Below are 11,892 nucleotides of genomic sequence, written 5' to 3'. Positions count from 1 at the left end.
ACACTTGGTGTACTGCGCACAGTTCTGGTCTCCATATTATAAAAAAGGATATAGTGACTCTGGAGAAGGTGCAGAAAGATTTACAAGGCTGATACCGGGACTGAAAGTGGGAGACCAGAACTCGAGGCCATCAATATAAGACACGAATAAATCCAATAGGGAATTCAGGAGAAACTTCTTTACCCAGAGAGTGGTGGGAATGGGGAACTCGTGGTTGAGGCGAATAGTGTAGATGCGTTTAAGGGAAGCTAGACAAGCAAATGAGGGAGAAAAGAATGATAGGATATGTTGATAGGCTGAGATGACGAGGGGTGGGAGGAGGCTCGTGTGGAAGCGGTATGGACCTGTTGGGTTGATTGGTCTGTTTCTGTGCTGTATATTCGATGTAATATTCCACGATTGTTCAATTAGGTTCCTTCAATGCGAGTGGAACAGTGACTGATTATTTCCTTGTTTGTTTTGTTGCAGCCTCAGCTCTGAAGTGCTTCAAGTGCAACACTGGAAACTATAAACTGACGGAAGTCTGCGAGACACAGCCGAACGAGAAATGTGCGACACAAATATCACCCGGAATGGGAGCAGGTGAATTTCCCTCTTTTCTCCTGCCTCCGAATAAGTTTAATTTCGAGTGAGATCGTAAACAAATGACAGACCCTTCCCGGAGCCCCGCTGATGTACAACAACTTCGGGGTAGAAATGTGTTTCGGGCGGTGGCACAAGACAGGTAGCCTGTCCGCCCCGCCCGATATTAATTGTAGTCATTGAACCGGAATATCGGGCGGGCGTATCACAGGCGGCCGATGGGTCATGGCTCAAGATGAACCCAGTCTGGACCCTGGATGGTCTGGGCGGCTGGGTCCATGTGGCCAGGTCAGAGCAAGGAGAGGTACATGTCCAAAACACATGGATGGGAAATCAGTCCGGGCGGGATTGGGGGATGGGACATGGACAGGAGAGGAGGGAAGAACAGGAGAAACAATTTAAACCCAAACAAAATTAGATGGATGGAGGGAGGGAGGCCGGGATAAGTAAAGCAATGGGTGGATAAATAAATGCATGGACAGTTAAATAAATGGATAATTAAATGGATAAACTGTAGAATGAGCTTACAATATTAGAACATGGAAAATTCTCTCTGTTTTCAGATGGAACAAATCGCAAGTCAATTTACAGCAGCTGCAGATTTAGCTCGGAATCCTTTTCCTACAAGTTCTCTAATATAAAATTAAACTACAGTTGCTGCAACACCCATTTATGTAATGATCAGTCTTTTCCAGGTAAGATGAGACACACAGTGAACCGATTGGGACTCTCGGTGAACCTGACCAATATCTCTATATGGTATATTCCTGTAACACTAAAATCCTCCCAGAACATGACACTGAGAGTCATTCTCTCTGTTCACAACTCATTGCCTCTCTGCAAAGTTAGCAATGATCCAAATTGTTTTGGATTGTGGTCACCAAAGGGAGATATTAAAGTAGATGAATGGCTCCCTCTCCCATTTTCGACACCATGAAGCACTCGGAGAAGGCCTTGGGTGCTGAAAGCATCGTCCGATTCTGGTCTCTGCTGAAATGTCCTCTTCTAATGCGAATGCTTTCCTTGCTGAGATATCATTTCATTTGGACTTGATGTCATACAACTATTGAATTTCTATTATTATTTTTGTGTTGATTATTTTTAATAATGTTAATGTTAAGTTTTATTGGTTTTGGGCTCATTGGGTAACTCTTTCAAAGAGCCAGCAGGGGCGCAATGGGTCAAACGGCCTCTTTCTGAGCTGTGTGATTCTATGTCGCTGTGTTTTACCTGATTCGTTATTAATTACATTTTAACATTCGATGATTTGAAGAATCTTAATCTCCAGGTCAATGCTTTTGGGATCCTTAGTAATCTGTGCTCATCTTTCAGCAGAAAAACCCACCCCCAATGGCCTGCAGTGCTATGGATATTCTGGCTTTTCACCCGAAACCGATGTCACCACCCGTGTCAATTGTTTCGGCATTGAGAATCGCAGCTTAACCGGTTCCACCAGAGGTAAGATTGGTAAGTTTAACTGGTGATATATCATGATAAAAGCTTGAAGTGTTTAGTTGATGTTAAGGGAGATTCCTCATTAGATGAAAGGGATCTCACAATGAGATGAATGTAAATCAAATTCAGGTGGGACCTCCGTGTCCTGCAGGAGCCGCTGCTCAGGAATCCGTACCTCCACGACCGCGGTTTTAGGTGGCAGGCGGACAAGAGGGCTGTGGCTGGTGAGGTGACCAGGGTCAGGGACCTGCTCGATGGCGGAAGAGCGGGCTGGATGGCGACAGACATGCTGGCACGGCGCCTAAACTGGGCCGACGTCCGCCGCGCGGCCGATGCCATCGAGTCGCTAAAAACAGCGCTGGGCCCTGACTCCATTAGGTGTGTCGAGGAGGCTCAAGCACATGGGGAGATCCCATCCGAACTGACCCTCGTCCGGACGGAATTCCTCATCTGCGCCAAGCCCCGGAACCTCCCTCGGGAGCCGGCGCCTCACAACTTGAGCCGTCTCGGGGAAATCCCCTCCGTTCCTTTCAGTTCTGTGTGGAGTGGTTTCTTGTACGGGCTGCTCCTGCACACTCTCCACCTTGCCATCCTCGCCTGCCGTCCGGACACGCCATGGCGTACCATCTTGCTGTCCGGAGGAGGCGGGGGTCCCCGATGAAGTGCACTCTACACGGGAGTCCTCCCTCTATTTATCGGGCACTTGGCCTGGAGTGTGGTGCACGGACCAGTCCCGTGCAACAAATTTTTAAGCCGGTTCACGGGCTCCCAGGCCGCCTGCAATTTCTGCGGTCTGGAGGAGTACGTGTTCCATGTTTTTATTGAGTGCACGAGGTTACAGCCCCTGTTCCATTATTTAATGGGGCTGTTCCTCAAATTCTGGTTGCACTTCAGTCCCACACTCCTGATCTTTGGGCACCCTGTGCGGAGGGGAGCGGGTAGGTCCGAGGGCCTCCTCGTAGGACTGCTCCTGGGCCTGGCCAAGGGGGCCATCAGCCAGTCCAGGTAGCGGGCGGTCGAGTGGGCCGTTCAGCCCGACTGCCTGCCTCTCTTCCGCGCCTACATCCGGGCCAGGGTGTCCCAGGAGATGGAGCACGCGGTGTCCACCGCTACGCTCGCGACCTTCCGCGAGAGGTGGGCGCCGGAGGGACTGGAGTGCATCATCACCCCCGGCAACCAAATTTTAATTTGATTTTATATGTTTTAAAGTTTAATTTGTTTTATTGCCGGGTTTTAGTGTCCCCCTCCCCTTTTATAGGGGACACTGGTATATATTTGTGTTTTAGTGCCCAAAAAAAAAGCAAAAAAACCCACAAAAAACCCCACAAAAAACACACACAATGTCATTTCAGGTGGAGGAAATGCTGAACCAAAGGCCATTGTAGGAGAGTTCGACAAAGAACAGCAAGTGAATTCAGCCCCCTTCAACTCTACTTCATTGAACTGACCACAGATTAAACATTCCCCATTGCCCATCTAACGTTAATAAAATGTCTCAAATTTGGCTTGCCCCTGATCCATCTCTCAGTACCCAGTCCAACACACATTACCAGTCCCACAATCAAACCAGTCATAGCACGGGCAGAGTCCACTACAGAGTGAGTGAGATAACCTTCCCCTGCTGAGGGTCATCAGAGATAAAGTCAGACACTGAAAAACAGAAACAATTGGCCCTGAAATCACGACCCCTCCGGGTGTGTACGAGGTGCACACACAGCCGTAGTAGAGGCCTCGCAAGTTCCGGTTTCAGCATGCACTGCACATGCGCCTAAACCCAGCACTTGCGATCGGTCAAGAATCCTCTTGACAGATCCATTGAATCCAAAAGAAATGGGCTATCTGTCCAACTCCTGCCCAGCGAATGCCCTTCAAATTCAGGCATAAAGCATGCTTTTACCAGCATAAGAATTTTAAAGAATAGAAAATAAAAGGTTACCATTCATTTATATATTAATATCCCTGTCCATTAAGGTACGTTTATTTTTAGCCCTGTTGAAACATATTAGGAACATTTTTAAAAAACTAATTTTTGTGTAAAATATTTAATTAAATTGTATTTTAGTTAAATTTAAATATATAATGTATTTTTAAAATGTATTTAATGTGTTTGAGTGTTTTTGTGGTATTCCCATTCATACAAACGGAACTCCCATAAGTATGAATGGGAATCCCCCCCTACTCTGATAGGTTGGGCCGGCCCACGTGATCGCAGTGTTGTGTCTGAAGCCCGTATGCTCCTGGGATACGTGGAGCCCTACACTGACCTACACCGAGAGCCCCAGGACCACAAATCTCCGAACATCCCGGGCCACCACGTACTTTCACACAAATGTTTGTGGTCGGAGGCATCCACCTGCAGGAAGCATCCGACCCCTAATTCTGGCCCAATATTACCTTGTGAACACATCCATTAAAACAGGATTAATACATACATATACATCGCACAATATGTGAGTATATATATATATAACAGTGTGTATATATATATATACAATAGCAAGAGACTGTGGATATGTATTTCTGTGTGTATATGGATGTGTACATATATAGATATATAGAGAGAGAGAGAGAGAGCCCACAGTATATGTATTATATTGTATATGTAAAATCCCACATTGTTTATATATAAGTTTACATATATATAAATATCTGCATATATATAATAAACTGCCACACGTTTGCATATAATATTGCAGTGTGTGTGTGTGTGTGTATACAATGATTACCTGTTTACATGTGTATATATATATATATATATTCTATACATGTAACCACTGTCTTCATTTTAACTTTAATTGGGATGCAGCACATTTGCGTTTCAAGATGAAACTTTTTGAATCACTGTCAGTATCGAGAATTCTCCGGTAAGGTCCAGTGTGGGCTGGATGATGAATAAAGTCCCCATCAATACCGGCGCGAATAATATCCCATAACATACTCCCCATAATATCCTCCCCATCACCTCCACCTCCCCACTGCTCAGGTGTAGCAGCTCACATCCTGTCTCAGTGTCTCTCAGCCTCTCAGAAACTCTCCCACCTTCACCATCCTCTCACCTCCCCCTCCCCGACCCCTCCCTATCCTCTCCCCATCACCTCCCATCCCCACCCCATTTCCCCCACCCCCTCCCCATCCCCCTCTCCCACCCTCTCACCATCAACCTCCCCATCCCCCTACCCCTCCCCCTCCCCACCCTCTCCCCATCCCCCACCCTCCACTCTCCAGGTTAGTGACTTCTCTGTGGAAGAGAGCGAGGTGAGTGATAATCTCGGAGTCGGACTGTGCTGTGACTTTGTATCCGGTTGGACGTGAGCTGAAATCCGATCAAATTCACTTCAGGTGGGTGCTTTGCGAGGGATAGTGAGGGGCGATTCATCCTCAAGTGAGAGCCTGACCTCATCTCCAATTGGAGTTTGTTTTAAATGAGTCAATGTTTCAATTGTGTGCTTTGGACAGTGTGCAGTTTCTATAATTCCGCAGGGTCAGTGTGGTGAGAGGTAAGGACCAGTCGATGTTGTATTGCACACGACAATACATCAGACATACTAGAACTGGCCTGTGTGTTTCTGTTACCAACAGGTGGGGCATTGACTGTCATGGGTTGTGTATCCGAGAACTTATGCCAATCGCCCCTTCCGCCAGAGTTCGGGATCTCAATTGCTCCCAAGTGCTGTACGGACAACCTGTGCAACATGAACAAAGTGAGCAACAAGGGCACAAACCTTCCAGGTAACAATAACGGGCACATGACAAGGCACATACTCCAAATAGGTTGTTATTTAGCGGGAATCTGCACAGTCTGCGTCACGTGATCAACCCAACTATCCCTGCCCCCCCAATCCCCTGCCCCCCCAATCCAAATCCCCCCCAAACCCTGCCCCCCCAATCCCCTGCCCAACAATTCACGTCGCCCCTACCCCTGTCCCCTCCAATCCACGTCCCCGCAATCCCTGCCCCCCCCAATCCCCCCCCCGCCCCCGAAACCCTGCCCCCAACCACTGTCTCCCTCGCAACCACCGTCCCCCCAACCCCTGTCCCCCCCAATCCACATCCCCCACAATCCCTGCCCCCCCATCCCCCCAAACCCTGTCCCCCAACCGCTGTCCCCCCAACCCCTGCCCCTCCCCAATCCCTGTCCCCCCCAAATCCCCTGTCGCCCCCAATCCCCTGCCACCCCCAAATCCTGCCCCCCCCCAATCCCCTGCCCTCCAATCCCCTGCCCCCCCAATCCACGTCCCCCCAAACCCTGCCCCCCCCAATCCCCTGCCCCCCCAATCCACATCCCCCCCAAACCCTGCCCCCCCAATCCCCTGCCCCCCATCCCTGCCCCCAATCCACGTCGCCCCTACCCCTGTCCCCTCCAATCCACGTCCCCGCAATCCCTGCCCCCCCAATCCCCCCAACCCCTGCCCCCGAAACCCTGCCCCCAACCACTGTCTCCCCCGCAACCACCGTCCCCCCAACCCCTGTCCCCCCCAATCCACATCCCCCACAATCCCTGCCGCCCCATCCCCCCAATCCCTGTCCCCCCAACCCCTGCCCCTCCCCAATCCCTGTCCCCCCCAAATCCCCTGTCGCCCCCAATCCCCTGCCACCCCCAAATCCTGTCCCCCCCCAATCCCCTGCCCTCCAATCCCCTGTCCCCCCAATCCACGTCCCCCCCAATCCCTGTTCCCCCCCAAACCCTGCCCCCCCAATCCCCTGCCCCCATCCCTGTCCCCCCAATCCACGTCGCCCCTACCCCTGTCCCCCCCAATCCACATCCCCCACAATCCCTGCCCCCCCATCCCCCCAAACCCTGTCCCCCAACCGCTGTCCCCCCAACCCCTGCCCCTCCCCAATCCCTGTCCCCCCCAAATCCCCTGTCGCCCCCAATCCCCTGCCACCCCCAAATCCTGCCCCCCCCAATCCCCTGCCCTCCAATCCCCTGCCCCCCAATCCACGTCCCCCCAAACCCTGCCCCCCAATCCCCTGCCCCCCCAATCCAAATCCCCCCCAAACCCTGCCCCCCCAATCCCCTGCCCCACAATTCACGTCGCCCCTACCCCTGCCCCCCCAATCCACGTCCCCCCAAACCCTGCCCCCCCAATCCCCTGCCCCCCATCCCTGCCCCCCAATCCACGTCGCCCCTACCCCTGTCCCCTCCAATCCACGTCCCCGCAATCCCTGCCCCCCCAATCCCCCCAACCCCTGCCCCCGAAACCCTGCCCCCAACCACTGTCTCCCCCGCAACCACCGTCCCCCCAACCCCTGTCCCCCCCAATCCACATCCCCCACAATCCCTGCCGCCCCATCCCCCCAATCCCTGTCCCCCCAACCCCTGCCCCTCCCCAATCCCTGCCCCCCCCAAATCCCCTGTCGCCCCCAATCCCCTGCCACCCCCAAATCCTGTCCCCCCCCCAATCCCCTGCCCTCCAATCCCCTGTCCCCCCAATCCACGTCCCCCCCAATCCCTGTTCCCCCCCAAACCCTGCCCCCCCAATCCCCTGCCCCCATCCCTGTCCCCCCAATCCACGTCGCCCCTACCCCTGTCCCCTCCAATCCATGTCCCCGCAATCCCTGCCCCCCCAACCTCTGCCCCCCAAACCCTGTCCCCCAGCCGCTGTCCCCCCAACCCCTGCCCCTCCCCAATCCCTGTCCCCCCCAAATCCTGCCCCCCCAATCCCCTGCCCCCCAACCCCTGCCCTCCAATTCCCTGCCCCCCATCCTAGTCCCCAACCCCTGTCCCCCCAGCTCCTGTCCCACCCAATCCCCTGCCCCCCAATCCTTGTCCTCCCACTCCCATGTCCCCCCAACCCCTGTCCCCCCCAACCCCTGTCCCCCCCAATCCCAGTCCCCAACCCCTGCCCCCCCAACCCCTGCCCCCCCCCAACCACTGCCCCCAACCCCTGCCCCCCCAACTCCTGCCCCCCCAATCCACTGCCTCCTCCACTCCCCTGTCGCCCCAATCGCTGTCCCCCCAATCACTGTCCCCCCAATCACTGTCCCACCCAACCCCTGTCCCCCCAATCCCAATCTCCCAACCCCTGTCACCCCAACCCCTTCCCCAACTCCTGCCCCCGCAATCCCCCTCCCACAACCCTTGTCCCCCCCAATCCCTGTCCCCCCCAATACCCCTCCCCCAACCCTTGTCCCCCCCAATCCCTGTCCCCACAACTGTTCTGTATGGAGAAAGAGTCAGACTGAACACTGTGAGCTCAATTTAAAGTGTGACCTTAGTCTTTTATTGCAGGTCTCCAGAGTGCCTCTCTAACCTGTGAGGCCTCCTTAAATACCTGTGCCCCCAAGGGACTATGGGATCTCTTGGGACCCCAGAGGATAAGCCCTCTGGTGGCTGTGCAGAGTATATACAAGTTTACTCATATAACAACACTACCCTCCCCTCCAGAGTCATTAGTGTAACTATTTACAATGTTAGTCGATCTGGTGCCCTTCTTGCCCTGGTTGATCGTCTCGGTGTGAAAGCTGGTATTGGTGAGTCAATTATTGGGCCCTCACTGGGCTGCTGTGCAGCTGGCTTTGCTGGGCTGCCTGGTGTGGTGAGTTCTGCTGGGTTGCTGTGGATGATGGTTTCTGCTTCGTGGCCAACCATGGTGCTGGTTGCCGCTGGTGTGTATGTTGGGGGGTCAAAGAAGGTAGGGTCCAAAGTGGGTTGCTCAGGATAGTCCGTGAATCTGAGTTTGATTTGGTCCAAGTGTTTCTGGTGAATGAGTCCATTTGAAAGTTTGACCAGAAACACCCTGCTTCCCTCTTTGGCCACGACAGTGCCGGGAAGCCACTTGGGACCTTGTCCATAATTTAATGCAAATACAGGATCATTGACCAGTGTGCACAAATCGTTATACGATTGCTCCGTGGGTTTCGTTGGAGTGAGTAGATTTTTCATAAGGCCACACGCTGGTGCCCCACAGACAGTGAGGAGGATCGCCCTTCATTTGGCAGCACTCTCTTCTCCATCCAGCACATTGGCTACGAAGTATTGGTCGAGTTGCTCCACAAAGGTTTCCCAATCATCTCCCTCTGAAAATTTCTCCAGAATGCCCATATCTTTGGGTTCGCTATCTGTATCTTGTCGCCAGTTGTTATGTATGGAGAAAGAGTCAGACTGAACACTGTGAGCTCAAAGTAAAGTGTGACCTTAGTCTTTTATTGCAGGTCTCCAGAGTGCCCCCTGTGAGGCCTCCTTAAATACCTCTGCTCCAAAGTGATTATGGGATCCCTTGAGACTCCAGGGGATGAGCCCTCAGGTGGTTGTACATAGTATATACAAATTTACATATATAACAGCCGTCTCTGCCCCTGTCTCAACTCAACTGCTGTTGAAACCTCATTCACGCCTTTGTTACCTCTGCACTTGGTTATTCCAACGCTTTCCTGGAAATCCTTCCATCTTCCACCCTCCATAAACTCATGCAAAACTCGGCAGCACATGTCCTAACTTGCACCGAGTCCCACTCACCCATCACCCCCTGTGCCCCGTGTCCTAACTCGCACCGAGTCCCACTCACCTATCAACCCCTGTGCCCCGTGTCCTAACTCACACCGAGTCCCACTCACCCATCACCCCCTGTGCCCTGTGTCCTAACTCACACCGAGTCCCACTCACCTATCACCCCCTGTGCCCCGTGTCCTAACTCGCACCGAGTCCCACTCACCTATCACCCCCTGTGCCCCGTGTCCTAACTCGCACCGAGTCCCACTCACCCATCACCCCCTGTGCCCCGTGTCCTAACTCGCACCGAGTCCCACTCACGCATCACCCCCTGTGCCCCGTGTCCTAACTCGCACCGAGTCCCACTCACCCATCACCCCCTGTGCCCCATGTCCTAACTCGCACCGAGTCCCGCTCACCCATCACCCGCTGTGCCCCGTGTCCTAACTCACACCGAGTCCCGCTCACCCATCACCCCCTGTGCCCCGTGTCCTAACTCGCACCGAGTCCCGCTCACCCATCACCCCCTGTGCCCCGTGTCCTAACTCGCACCAAGTCCCACTCACCCATCACCCACTGTGCCCCGTGTCCTAACTCACACGAAGTCCCACTCACCCATCACCCCCTGTGCCCCGTGTCCTAACTCGCACCGAGTCCCGCTCACCCATCACCCCCTGTGCCCCATGTCCTAACTCGCACCGAGTCCCACTCACCCATCACCCGCTGTGCTCGTTGACCTACATTGGCTCTCAGTTTCACAACGCATCGATTTTAAAATTTTCATCTTGTTTTCAAATCCCTCCATGGCCCTCGTCCCCTCCCTATCTCTGTAATCTCCAGCCCCACAACCCCCCCCCGAGATGTCTGCACTCCTCTAACTCTGTCCTCCTGACCATCCCTGATTATAATCGCTCCACCATCGGTGGCCGTGCCTTCAGCTGCCTGGGCCCCAAGCTCTGGAACTCCCTCCCTAAACCTCTCCGCCTCTCTACCTCTCTTTCCTTTTTCAAGACGCTCCTTAAAACCTACCGCTCCGTCCAAGCTTTTGGTCACCTGACCTAATCTCGCCTTATGTGGCTTGGTGTCAGATCTATGCTCCTATGATGCCCTGAGACGTGGTTAAAGGAGCTTTATAAATGCACACTGGTGTTGTTTTTGTGTTTTACACATGGAGAGATTTATTTCTATTCATTGTTTTCAAGTAACATTTAACGTATTTATTTCTCACAGGCAGAGGGATTTCTCTCTCCAACCTGTTGGTTGTGGAAGTCGGAACATTGGTGTGAACGGTGATATTATCCAATCACATCCCCCAAAGCCGCGGATTCTACTGTCACTGACTGACCTGAGCGACTCACCCTCCTGACCATTGGGATTATAGTCCGAATCAGAAACCTGTAATAGCATCGAGCACCGCAATTTCCAGACTCCGATTGGGCTTTGATTTAGTGAGGATTGTTCCTGTGGATCGTAACTGGAGTGCATTGGACATTAACTGCACCTCGCCATCTCCATCATTCTCTGTTAGTCTCTCTCCATCTTTACCTGTTCATTTTTCTCCATCTCTAGCACTCTCTGCTCAACTCTCTCTCCATTTCTATTAGTTGTTACTTTTTCTCCATCTCTCTCTGTTATTTTCTCTATATCCCTATATCCCTATACACTGTGCCATCAAACACTCCCAGGGCAGGTACAGCACGGGTTAGATACAGAGTAAAGCTCCCTGTACACTGTCCCATCAAACACTCCCAGGACAGGTACAGCACGGGGTTAGATACAGAGTAAAGCTCCCTCTACACTGTCCCATCAAACAGTCCCAGGGCAGGTACAGCATGGGTTAGATACAGAGTAAAGCTCCCTGTACACTGTCCCATCAAACACTCCCAGGGCAGGTACAGCACGAGGTTAGATACAGAGTAAAGCTCCCTCTACACTGTCCCATCAAACACTCCCAGGGCAGGTACAGCACGGGTTAGATACAGAGTAAAGCTCCCTCTACACTGTCCCATCAAACACTCCCAGGGCAGGTACAGGAGGTTAGATACAGAGTAAAGCTCCCTCTACACTGTCCCATCAAACACTTTCAGGGCAGGTACAGGGGGTTAGATACAGAGTAAAGCTCCCTCTACACTGTCCCATCAAACACTCCCAGGGCAGGTGCAGCACGGGGTTAGATACAGAGTAAAGCTCCCTCTACACTGTCCCATCAAACACTACCAGGGCAGGTACAGGGGGTTAGATACAGAGTAAAGCTCCCTGTACACTGTCCCATCAAACACTCCCAGGGCAGGTACAGGGGGTTAGATACAGAGTAAAGCTCCCTCTACACTGTCCCATCAAACACTCCCAGGGCAGGTACAGGGGGTTAGATACAGAGTAAAGCTCCCTCTACACTGTCCCATCAAACACTCCCGGTGTCTGAA

The sequence above is a fragment of the Pristiophorus japonicus genome, chromosome X (assembly GCF_044704955.1).
Source record: "Pristiophorus japonicus isolate sPriJap1 chromosome X, sPriJap1.hap1, whole genome shotgun sequence".
Classification (NCBI taxonomy): domain Eukaryota; kingdom Metazoa; phylum Chordata; class Chondrichthyes; family Pristiophoridae; genus Pristiophorus; species Pristiophorus japonicus.
Note: the sequence above shows the minus strand (reverse complement) of the source record.